Here is a 13370-nt window from a genome sequence, read left to right on the forward strand (position 1 = left end):
ACTCCATGACAAAACATCTCTCCTGTTCTCCATCTGTATCAACCTGTATGATAGTCAGGGGACTGACTCCATGACAAAACATCTCTCCCTGTTCAGACATCTGCATCAACCTGTCTGTTAGTCAGGGGACTGACTCCATGACTAAACATCTCTCCCAGTTCAGACATCTGTCTCAACCTGTCTGTTAGTCAGGGGACTCCATGACTAAACATCTCTCCCAGTTCAGACATCTGTATCAACCTGTCTGTTAGTCAGGGGACTGACTCCATGACTAAACATCTCTCCTGTTCTCCATCTGTATCAACCTGTATGTTAGTCAGGGGACTGACTGCATGACTAAACATCTCTCCTGTTCTCCATCTGTATCAACCTGTCTATTAGTCAGGGGACTGACTCCATGACTAAACTTCTCTCCCAGTTCAGACATCTGTCTCAACCTGTCTGTTAGTCAGGTGACTCCATGACTAAACATCTCTCCCAGTTCAGACATCTGTATCAACCTGTCTGTTAGTCAGGGGACTGACTCCATGACTAAACATCTCTCCCAGTTCAGACATCTGTATCAACCTGTCTGTTAGTCAGGGGACTCCATGACTAAACATCTCTCCTGTCCTCCATCTGAATCAACCTGTCTATTAGTTAGGGGACTGAGTCCATAACAAAACATCTCTCCTGTTCTCCATCTGTATCAACCTGTCTGTTAGTCAGAGGACTCCATGACAAAACATCTCTCCTGTCCTCCATCTGTATCAACCTGTCTGTTAGTCAGGGGACTGACTGCTTGACTAAACATCTCTCCTGTCCTCCATCTGTCTCAACCTGTCTGTTAGTCAGGGGACTGACTCCATGACAAAACATCTCTCCTGTTCTCCATCTGTATCAACCTGTCTGTTAGTCAGGGGACTGACTCCATAACAAAACATCTCTCCTGTTCTCCATCTGTATCAACCTGTCTGTTAGTTAGGGGACTGACTCCATAACAAAACATCTCTCCTGTCCTCCATCTGTATCAACCTGTCTGTTAGTCAGGGGACTGACTGCATGACTAAACATCTCTCCTGTTCTCCATCTGTATCAACCTGTCTGTTAGTCAGGGGACTGACTCCATAACTAAACATCTCTCCTGTTCTCCATCTGTATCAACCTGTCTGTTAGTCAGGGGACTGACTCCATAACTAAACATCTCTCCTGTTCTCCATCTGTGTCAACCTGTCTGTTAGTCAGGGGACTGACTGCATGACTAAACATCTCTCCTGTTCTCCATCTGTATCAACCTGTCTGTTAGTCAGGGGACTGACTCCATGACTAAACATCTCTCCTGTTCTCCATCTGTATCAACCTGTCTGTTAGTCAGGGGACTGACTCCATGACTAAACATCTCTCCTGTCCTCCATCTGTATCAACCTGTCTGTTAGTCAGGGGGACTCCATAACAAAACATCTCTCCTGTTCTCCATCTGTATCAACATGTCTGTTAGTCAGGGGACTGACTCCATAACTAAACATCTCTCCTGTTCTCCATCTGTATCAACCTGTCTGTTAGTCAGGGGACTGACTGCATGACTAAACATCTCTCCTGTTCTCCATCTGTATCAACCTGTCTGTTAGTCAGGGGACTGACTGCATGACTAAACATCTCTCCTGTTCTCCATCTGTATCAACCTGTCTGTTAGTCAGGGGACTGACTGCATGACTAAACATCTCTCCTGTTCTCCATCTGTATCAACCTGTCTGTTAGTCAGGGGACTGACTGCATGACTAAACATCTCTCCTGTTCTCCATCTGTATCAACCTGTCTGTTAGTCAGGGGACTGACTGCATGACCAAACATCTCTCCTGTTCTCCATCTGTATCAACCTGTCTGTTAGTCAGGGGACTGACTCCATGACTAAACATCTCTCCTGTTCTCCATCTGTATCAACCTGTCTGTTAGTCAGGGGACTGACTCCATGACTAAACATCTCTCCTGTCCTCCATCTGTATCAACCTGTCTGTTAGTCAGGGGGACTCCATAACAAAACATCTCTCCTGTTCTCCATCTGTATCAACCTGTCTGTTAGTCAGGGGACTGACTGCATGACTAAACATCTCTCCTGTTCTCCATCTGTATCAACCTGTCTTTTAGTCAGGGGACTGACTCCATAACTAAACATCTCTCCTGTTCTCCATCTGTATCAACCTGTCTGTTAGTCAGGGGACTGACTCCATAACTAAACATCTCTCCTGTTCTCCATCTGTATCAACCTGTCTGTTAGTCAGGGGACTGACTGCATGACTAAACATCTCTCCTGTTCTCCATCTGTATCAACCTGTCTGTTAGTCAGGGGACTGACTGCATGACTAAACATCTCTCCTGTTCTCCATCTGTATCAACCTGTCTGTTAGTCAGGGGACTGACTCCATGACTAAACATCTCTCCTGTTCTCCATCTGTATCAACCTGTCTGTTAGTCAGGGGACTGACTCCATGACTAAACATCTCTCCTGTCCTCCATCTGTATCAACCTGTCTGTTAGTCAGGGGGACTCCATAACAAAACATCTCTCCTGTTCTCCATCTGTATCAACCTGTCTGTTAGTCAGGGGACTGACTGCATGACTGAACATCTCTCCTGTTCTCCATCTGTATCAACCTGTCTGTTAGTCAGGTGACTGACTCCATGACTAAACATCTCTCCTGTTCTCCATCTGTATCAACCTGTCTGTTAGTCAGGGGGACTCCATAACAAAACATCTCTCCTGTTCTCCATCTGTATCAATCTGTCTGTTAGTCAGGGGACTGACTGCATGACTAAACATCTCTCCTGTTCTCCATCTGTATCAACCTGTCTGTTAGTCAGGTGACTGACTCCATGACTAAACATCTCTCCTGTTCTCCATCTGTATCAACCTGTCTGTTAGTCAGGGGACTGACTCCATGACAAAACATCTCTCCTGTTCTCCATCTGTATCAACCTGTCTGTTAGTCAGGGGACTGACTGCATGACTAAACATCTCTCCTGTTCTCCATCTGTATCAACCTGTCTGTTAGTCAGGGGACTGACTGCATGACTAAACATCTCTCCTGTTTTCCATCTTTATCAACCTGTCTGTTAGTCAGGGGACTGACTCCATGACTAAACATCTCTCCTGTTCTCCATCTGTATCAACCTGTCTATTAGTCAGGGGACTGACCGCATGACTAAACATCTCTCCTGTTCTCCATCTGTATCAACCTGTCTGTTAGTTAGGGGACTGACTGCATGACTAAACATCTCTCCTGTTCTCCATCTGTATCAACCTGTCTGTTAGTCAGGGGACTGACTCCATGACTAAACATCTCTCATTTTCTCCATCTGTATCAACCTGTCTGTTAGTCAGGGGACTGACTCCATGACTAAACATCTCTCCTGTCCTCCATCTGTATCAACCTGTCTGTTAGTCAAGGGGTCTCCATAACAAAACATCTCTCCTGTTCTCCATCTGTATCAACCTGTCTGTTAGTCAGGGGACTGACTCCATAACTAAACATCTCTCCTGTTCTCCATCTGTATCAACCTGTCTGTTAGTCAGGGGACTGACTGCATGACTAAACATCTCTCCTGTTCTCCATCTGTATCAACCTGTCTGTTAGTTAGGGGACTGACTGCATGACTAAACATCTCTCCTGTTCTCCATCTGTATCAACCTGTCTGTTAGTCAGGGGACTGACTGCATGACTAAACATCTCTCCTGTTCTCCATCTGTATCAACCTGTCTGTTAGTCAGGGGACTGACTCCATGACTAAACATCTCTCCTGTTCTCCATCTGTATCAACCTGTCTGTTAGTCAGGGGACTGACTCCATGACTAAACATCTCTCCTGTCCTCCATCTGTATCAACCTGTCTGTTAGTCAGGGGGACTCCATAACTAAACATCTCTCCTGTTCTCCATCTGTATCAACCTGTCTGTTAGTCAGGGGACTGACTCCATAACTAAACATCTCTCCTGTTCTCCATCTGTATCAACCTGTCTGTTAGTCAGGGGACTGACTGCATGACTAAACATCTCTCCTGTTCTCCATCTGTATCAACCTGTCTGTTAGTTAGGGGACTGACTGCATGACTAAACATCTCTCCTGTTCTCCATCTGTATCAACCTGTCTGTTAGTCAGGGGACTGACTGCATGACTAAACATCTCTCCTGTTCTCCATCTGTATCAACCTGTCTGTTAGTCAGGGGACTGACTCCATGACTAAACATCTCTCCTGTTCTCCATCTGTATCAACCTGTCTGTTAGTCAGGGGACTGACTCCATGACTAAACATCTCTCCTGTCCTCCATCTGTATCAACCTGTCTGTTAGTCAGGGGGACTCCATAACAAAACATCTCTCCTGTTCTCCATCTGTATCAACCTGTCTGTTAGTCAGGGGACTGACTGCATGACTAAACATCTCTCCTGTTCTCCATCTGTATCAACCTGTCTTTTAGTCAGGGGACTGACTCCATAACTAAACATCTCTCCTGTTCTCCATCTGTATCAACCTGTCTGTTAGTCAGGGGACTGACTCCATAACTAAACATCTCTCCTGTTCTCCATCTGTATCAACCTGTCTGTTAGTCAGGGGACTGACTGCATGACTAAACATCTCTCCTGTTCTCCATCTGTATCAACCTGTCTGTTAGTCAGGGGACTGACTGCATGACTAAACATCTCTCCTGTTCTCCATCTGTATCAACCTGTCTGTTAGTCAGGGGACTGACTCCATGACTAAACATCTCTCCTGTTTTCCATCTGTATCAACCTGTCTGTTAGTCAGGTGACTGACTCCATGACTAAACATCTCTCCTGTTCTCCATCTGTATCAACCTGTCTGTTAGTCAGGGGGACTCCATAACAAAACATCTCTCCTGTTCTCCATCTGTATCAACCTGTCTGTTAGTCAGGGGACTGACTGCATGACTAAACATCTCTCCTGTTCTCCATCTGTATCAACCTGTCTGTTAGTCAGGTGACTGACTCCATGACTAAACATCTCTCCTGTTCTCCATCTGTATCAACCTGTCTGTTAGTCAGGGGACTGACTCCATGACAAAACATCTCTCCTGTTCTCCATCTGTATCAACCTGTCTGTTAGTCAGGGGACTGACTGCATGACTAAACATCTCTCCTGTTCTCCATCTGTATCAACCTGTCTGTTAGTCAGGGGACTGACTGCATGACTAAACATCTCTCCTGTTCTCCATCTGTATCAACCTGTCTGTTAGTCAGGGGACTGACTGCATGACTAAACATCTCTCCTGTTCTCTATCTGTATCAACCTGTCTGTTAGTCAGGGGACTGACTCCATGACTAAACATCTCTCCTGTTCTCCATCTGTATCAACCTGTCTGTTAGTCAGGGGACTGACTCCATGACTAAACATCTCTCCTGTCCTCCATCTGTATCAACCTGTCTGTTAGTCAGGGGGACTCCATAACAAAACATCTCTCCTGTTCTCCATCTGTATCAACCTGTCTGTTAGTCAGGGGACTGACTGCATGACTAAACATCTCTCCTGTTCTCCATCTGTATCAACCTGTCTTTTAGTCAGGGGACTGACTCCATAACTAAACATCTCTCCTGTTCTCCATCTGTATCAACCTGTCTGTTAGTCAGGGGACTGACTCCATAACTAAACATCTCTCCTGTTCTCCATCTGTATCAACCTGTCTGTTAGTCAGGGGACTGACTGCATGACTAAACATCTCTCCTGTTCTCCATCTGTATCAACCTGTCTGTTAGTCAGGGGACTGACTGCATGACTAAACATCTCTCCTGTTCTCCATCTGTATCAACCTGTCTGTTAGTCAGGGGACTGACTCCATGACTAAACATCTCTCCTGTTTTCCATCTGTATCAACCTGTCTGTTAGTCAGGTGACTGACTCCATGACTAAACATCTCTCCTGTTCTCCATCTGTATCAACCTGTCTGTTAGTCAGGGGGACTCCATAACAAAACATCTCTCCTGTTCTCCATCTGTATCAACCTGTCTGTTAGTCAGGGGACTGACTGCATGACTAAACATCTCTCCTGTTCTCCATCTGTATCAACCTGTCTGTTAGTCAGGTGACTGACTCCATGACTAAACATCTCTCCTGTTCTCCATCTGTATCAACCTGTCTGTTAGTCAGGGGACTGACTCCATGACAAAACATCTCTCCTGTTCTCCATCTGTATCAACCTGTCTGTTAGTCAGGGGACTGACTGCATGACTAAACATCTCTCCTGTTCTCCATCTGTATCAACCTGTCTGTTAGTCAGGGGACTGACTGCATGACTAAACATCTCTCCTGTTCTCCATCTGTATCAACCTGTCTGTTAGTCAGGGGACTGACTCCATGACTAAACATCTCTCCTGTTCTCCATCTGTATCAACCTGTCTATTAGTCAGGGGACTGACCGCATGACTAAACATCTCTCCTGTTCTACATCTGTATCAACATGTCTGTTAGTCAGGGGACTGACTCCATAACAAAACATATCTCCTGTTCTCCATCTGTATCAACCTGTCTGTTAGTTAGGGGACTGACTCCATGACTAAACATCTATCCTGTTCTCCATCTGTATCAACCTGTCTGTTAGTCAGGGGACTGACTCCATAACAAAACATCTCTCCTGTTCTCCTTCTGTAGAAAAACAAGGTAGAGTTGATACACACAGCACTGATGACATCATCAATGGTTGTTAGGTGAATTCCAGGACAGACAAGTTATAGTATTTTGACCTATGACCAGATCATAGTATTCAACCCCTTTGTCATGACAAGCCTAAATAAGTTCAGGAGTAAACATTTGCTTAATAAGTCACATAATAAGTTGCATGGACTCACTTTGTGTGCAATAATAGTGTTTAATTTTACATGATTTTTTAATGACTACCTCATCTCTGTACCCCACACATACAATTATCTGTAAGTTCCCTCAGTCGAACACTGAAATTTCAAACACAGATTCAACCACAAAGACCCAGAGGTTTTCCAATGCCTCACAAAGAAGGGCACCTATTGGTAAAAATTAAACAAGCCGACATGAAATAACCCTTTGAGCATGGTGAAGTTATTAATTACACTTTGGATTTAGTATCAATACACCAAATAAATCTGTTGCCGGACAAAATAATGAATTTTATTCATTGATGGAAATACCAGTCGATGTAAGTGCATTTGACCGTCATGTTTATCGGTCTATAGGTTAATTTGCATAATATAGTGGAATTAAATTGGCATTTTACATATGGGTGGTCCTGAGAATCAAACCCACTACCCTGGCATTATGGGTGGTCCTGAGAATCAAACCCAATACCCTGGCATTATGGGTGGTCCTGAGAATCAAACCCACTACCCTGGCATTATGGGTGGTCCTGAGAATCAAACCCAATACCCTGGCATTATGGGTGGTCCTGAGAATCAAACCCAATGCCCTGGCATTATGGGTGGTCCTGAGAATCAAACCCAATGCCCTGGCGTTACAAGCGCCATGCTCTACCAACTGAGCTACAAAGGACCAAATGCAATCATGGTGTTAAAACTGTTTTGGTGCACGGTTAAAGAGAGCTACTGTTTTTATTTCTCAACTGAAACTAAAACAATCCACGGCTATTAAAAAAAAAGGCGAATGATCCTCGATTCCTCTGTGGCTAAGTAATGCTTTCTGGTTAAATATTTTGAATGATTTTATTTATTTCTGTATAGACAGAAGTTATTATATAATTTTGGCAAATGTACGTACATTCGACTTCCTCACATGTCGTTTCTCTCCTGTTCTGTTGGTTTTCATATCCACTTTCTTTTGTTGTCCAGAAGCCAAAGGCACAATCCTAGTCATAGCAACCAATCCTAGTCATAGCGACCAATCCTAGTCATAGCAACCAATCCTAGTCATAGCAACCAATCCTAGTCATAGCAACCAATCCTAGTCATAGCAACCAATCCTAGTCATAGCAACCAATCCTAGTCATAGCAACCAATCCTAGTCATAGCAACCAATCCTAGTCATAGCAACCAATCCTAGTCATAGCAACCAATCCTAGTCATAGCAACCCATCCTAGTCATATCAACCCATCCTAGTCATAGCAACCAATCCTAGTCATATTAGTAGTTGCATCTTTAGATTCACCCTCTTTTAATCTCTGTTACAAATGGAACTGCTCTCATCAGGTGCATTTTGGCAAATGTTTGAAAATGATGTTTTATTGGCTGCTTCATTACAGGGTGTCACGAATTCCGCCGAGACTGCTCCTCCTCCTTGTTCGGGCAGACTTCGGCGTTCGTCGTCCCCGGAGTACTAGCTGCTACCGTTTGATGTTATCTATGTTTGTTTGGTCTTGTCTGATTAGTGCACCTGTTCCATATCTCATATTGATTATGTCACCTATAAGTTTCCTTTGGTTTTGTTTGTAGTTGTGTGTTGTTGTACGCCTGTCCGTTGGTGTAGGTTATTTGTTTTCTTGTTGTTAGTGCCTTTCGAACTTTACGCAATGTTTTGCGTATTCGCTCGCCTCCTGTTTGTTGAGGCCCGTTGGATTTGTATTTTGCTCCTGTGACTATTAAAGCCGGATCAACTAAGCTCCCTGACAGAACAACACACCATACAATGGAGTCAGCAGGAGCAGCGGCAGCGACCGAGTCGCTGGAGGATCGGGTCAGCTGCCAGGACGCCATGATCCAGCAACTCGGCTCCGCCATGCAGGAGGTAATGAACACCCTGCGCCGATGGGAAAGGGGAGACGTGCCCACACCTCCTCCTACATTACCACCACCATCGGCCAGCCCTACCAGACCAGCTCCGGAATCCAGTGGGATTCGGCTCTCGCTCCCGAGGGTGTATGATGGCACCGCAGCCGGGTGTCAGGGGTTCCTCCTTCAGGTGGAACTCTACCTGGCCACCATACACCCGGCGCCCTCGGGATACGAGAGCGTTTCCGCCCTCATCTCCTGTCTCTCCGGCAAGGCGTCGGAGTGGGCCAACGCCGAATGGAGGGGAATAGACGCCGCCACCATCAGCTATGCGGAGTTCTCCCGCCGCTTCAGGGCAGTTTTCGATCACCCTCCTGAGGGTAAAGTGGCGGGGGAGCGTCTGTTCCACCTCCGACAGGGGAAGAGGAGCGCACAGGAGTTCGCCATGGATTTCCGGACTCTAGTGGCGGATGCGGGGTGGAATGAGAGGGCCCTCATCGATCACTATCGGTGTAGCCTGCGTGAGGACGTTCGGCGAGAGCTGGCCTGCAGGGACACCAATCTGTCCTTCGACCAGCTAGTGGACATGTCCATCCGTCTGGATACCCTGCTGGCCACCCGCGGACGTCCCGAGATGGGGCCGTCCATTCCATCCCCCAGCACCTCCGAGCCGAGCCCGGGGGTGCTGGCGCTAGAGAGAGTAGGAGAGAGAACCCGAGGGGGGCCGTCCCCTGCACCAGCTGTGGCCGTAGAGGACACACTGCGGCTAGGTGCTGGGGAGGGTCTCCAAGGAATCGAGGCAACAGGTCGCGCACTGGGGAGTCATTTCAGGTGAGTAGGCGCCCCACTCACCCAGAGCTCTCTGTTGTTCACTTGTGTATACCTGTGGTATTTCCTCAGGTTGCATCTCATTCCCAGCATAAGGCGCTAGTCGATTCAGGCACAGCTGGGAATTTTATTGATCGGAAATGTTGTTCTAAGTTAGGGATTCCCCTCCTGCCCGTTGATGCACCCTTTCCTGTCCATGCCCTAGATAGCCGCCCGTTGGGATCTGGGTTGATTAGGGAGGTCACAGCGCCACTAAAGATGAAGACGCAGGGGGGTCATGAGGAGATTATTCAGTTGTACCTCATTGACTCTCCTGCGTATCCCGTGGTGCTGGGGCTTCCTTGGTTAATCACCCATGACCCCACCATTTCGTGGCAACAGAGGGCTCTCAAGGAATGGTCTGGCCAGTGTGTTGGGCGATGTTTAGGTGTTTCCGTTGGGGCGACCACGGTGGAGAGTCCGAACCAAGTGCCCGCAATGCACATTCCCCCTGAGTATGAGGATTTGGCACTCGTGTTCAGCAAGACGAGGGCGACGCGATTGCCACCTCATAGACAGGGAGATTGTGCGATAAACCTCCAGACAGGTGCGGCAATTCCGTGGAGCCATGTGTATCCTCTGTCTCAAGAGGAGACGGCGGCTATGGAAACATACATAGCTGAGTCCCTGAGACAAGGATACATACGGCCCTCCACTTCCCCTGCGTCCTCGAGTTTCTTTTTTGTGAAGAAGAAGGATGGAGGTTTGCGCCCGTGTATTGATTATCGTAGTCTCAATCAGATCACTGTGAAAAACAGTTACCCTCTACCTCTGATTGCGAGTATGACTGAATCATTACGCGGAGTGCGTTTCTTCACAAAACTGGATCTCAGGAGCGCTTATAACTTGGTGCGCATTAGGGAGGGAGATGAATGGAAGACAGCATTTAGTACCACCTCAGGTCATTATGAGTATCTTGTCATGCCATACGGGTTAATGAATGCTCCTTCAGTCTTCCAATCATTTGTGGACGAGATCTTCCGGGACCTGCATGGGCAGGGAGTGGTAGTGTACATTGACGACATCCTAGTGTACTCTGCTACACGAGCCGAGCATGTAGCCCTGGTGCGCCGAGTGTTGGGTAGGCTGTTGGAGCATGACTTGTATGTCAAGGCAGAGAAATGTCTGTTTTTCCAGGAGTCCATCTCCTTCTTGGGTCATCGGTTGTCCGCGTCAGGGGTGAAGATGGAGATTGACCGGGTGTCAGCCGTGCGTAACTGGCAAACCCCAACCCCTGTTAAAGAGGTGCAGCAGTTTTTGGGTTTTGCCAATTACTACCGGAGGTTTATCCGGGGTTTTGGACAGGTAGCAGCTCCCATTACTTCCCTGCTGAAGGGGGGCCCGGTGCGTTTGCAGTGGTCGGCTGAAGCGGACAGGGCGTTTCGTAAACTGAAGGACCTGTTCACTTCGGCTCCGGTGCTGGCGCACCCAGACCCCACTTTAGCGTTCCAGGTAGAGGTGGACGTGTCAGAGGCCGGGATTGGGGCAGTACTGTCGCAACGCTCCGGCACGCCTCCTAAGCTCCGTCCCTGCGCTTTTTATTCTAAAAAGCTCAGCCCGGCGGAGCGTAATTATGACGTAGGGGACAGGGAGCTGTTAGCCGTGGTTCAAGCCCTAAAGGTGTGGAGGCATTGGCTTGAGGGGGCTCAACACCCTTTTCTCATTCTGACTGACCATCGTAACCTGGAGTACATCCGGGCAGCGAGGAGATTGAACCCTCGTCAGGCTAGGTGGAACATGTTCCTGACCCGGTTCGTTTTTAAGATCACTTACATCCCAGGGTCCCAGAACGGTAAGGCAGACGCCCTGTCCCGGCGGTATGACGCAGAGGAGAGGTCCATTGAGCCCACTCCCATACTGCCAGAGTCTTGTCTGGTGGCACCGGTGGTATGGGAGGTCGATGCGGAAATTGAGCGGGCGTTACGCACCGACCCTACTCCCCCAGAGTGTCCAGTGGGTCGGACGTACGTGCCGCTCGAGGTCCGTGATCGTCTCATCTATTGGGCTCATACGTCACCCTCCTCTGGACATCCAGGTATTGGCCGGACAGTGCACTGCCTTAGTGTTAAGTACTGGTGGCCAACATTGGCTAGGGACGTGAGGGTTTATGTCTCCTCCTGCTCGGTGTGCGCTCAGTGTAAGGCGCCTAGACACCTGCCCAGGGGGAAGTTACAACCCCTGCCCGTTCCACAACGGCCGTGGTCTCACCTCTCGGTGGACTTTGTCACGCACCTTCCCCCCTCCCAGGGGAATACCACTATTCTGGTCGTTGTGGATCGGTTCTCTAAGGCCTGTCGTCTCATTCCAATGCCGGGTCTCCCTACTGCCCTACAGACCGCTGAGGCTTTGTTCACCCACGTCTTCCGGCACTACGGGGTTCCCGAGGATATAGTGTCTGATCGGGGTCCCCAATTCACCTTTAGAGTCTGGAGGGCGTTCATGGACCGCTTGGGGGTCTCGGTTAGCCTTACCTCGGGTTACCACCCGGAGAGTAATGGGCAGGTGGAGAGAGTGAACCAGGATGTGGGTAGGTTTCTGAGATCCTATTGCCAGGGCCGGCCGGAGGAGTGGTCGGGGTATATCCCCTGGGCAGGAGATGGCTCAGAACTCTCTCCGCCACTCCTCTACTAACCTGACCCCTTTTCAGTGTGTGTTGGGTTATCAGCCGGTTCTGGCACCATGGCATCAGAGCCAGATCGAGGCTCCTGCGGTGGATGAGTGGTTTCGGCGCTCGGAGGAGACCTGGAACGCTGCCCACGTACATCTGCAGCGGGCCATCCGCAGGCAGAAGGCGAGCGCCGACCTCCACCGCAGTGAGGGTCCAGTCTACGCCCCTGGAGATCGAGTCTGGCTCTCGACTCGAAACCTGCCCCTTCGCCTGCCCTGCCGGAAGCTTGGCCGGCGGTTTGTGGGGCCATTTAAAGTCCTGAGGAGATTGAATGAGGTGTGTTACAGGTTGCAACTGCCTAATGACTATCACATTAACCCCTCATTCCATGTGTCTCTCCTCAGGCCGGTGGTAGCTGGTCCACTCCAGGAGAGTGAGATAAGAGAGACCCCTCCGCCCCCACTGGACATCAAGGGGGCTCCGGTGTACTCAGTCCGGTCCATCGTGGATTCGAGACGTCGGATGGGGGGTCTACAATATCTCGTGGAGTGGGAGGGGTACGGTCCGGAGGAACGGTGCTGGGTGCCTAGGAGGGACATTTTAGATCCATCCCTCCTGACTGAGTTCCATCGTAGTCATCCTACGCGCCCTGCTCCACGTCCTCCTGGCCGTCCCCGAGGCCGGGGTCGGCGCACAGCTGGAGCCGCGCGTCAAGGGGGGGGTACTGTCACGAATTCCGCCGAGACTGCTCCTCCTCCTTGTTCGGGCAGGCTTCGGCGTTCGTCGTCCCCGGAGTACTAGCTGCTACCGTTTGATGTTATCTATGTTTGTTTGGTCTTGTCTGATTAGTGCACCTGTTCCATATCTCGTATTGATTATGTCACCTATAAGTTTCCTTTGGTTTTGTTTGTAGTTGTGTGTTGTTGTACGCCTGTCCGTTGGTGTAGGTTATTTGTTTTCTTATTGTTAGTGCTTTTCGCACTTCACGCACTGTTTTGCGTATTCGCTCGCCTCCTGTTTGTTGAGGCACGTTGGATTTGTATTTTGCTCCTGTGACTATTAAAGTCGGATCAACTAAGCTTCTGTGTCCTGCGCCTGACTCCAACACCGCATCCACATCAGCCCCTGATTGCATGTTCTGTTAACTCTAAATGTGATTTCTGTCATTCTGAGCACCGTGGGTGGAAGCCCTAATGGGTCACACAATGCATATGGGG

This window comes from Coregonus lavaretus, assembly GCF_964263955.1.
Source record: "Coregonus lavaretus genome assembly, contig: HAP1_SCAFFOLD_273, whole genome shotgun sequence".
Classification (NCBI taxonomy): domain Eukaryota; kingdom Metazoa; phylum Chordata; class Actinopteri; order Salmoniformes; family Salmonidae; genus Coregonus; species Coregonus lavaretus.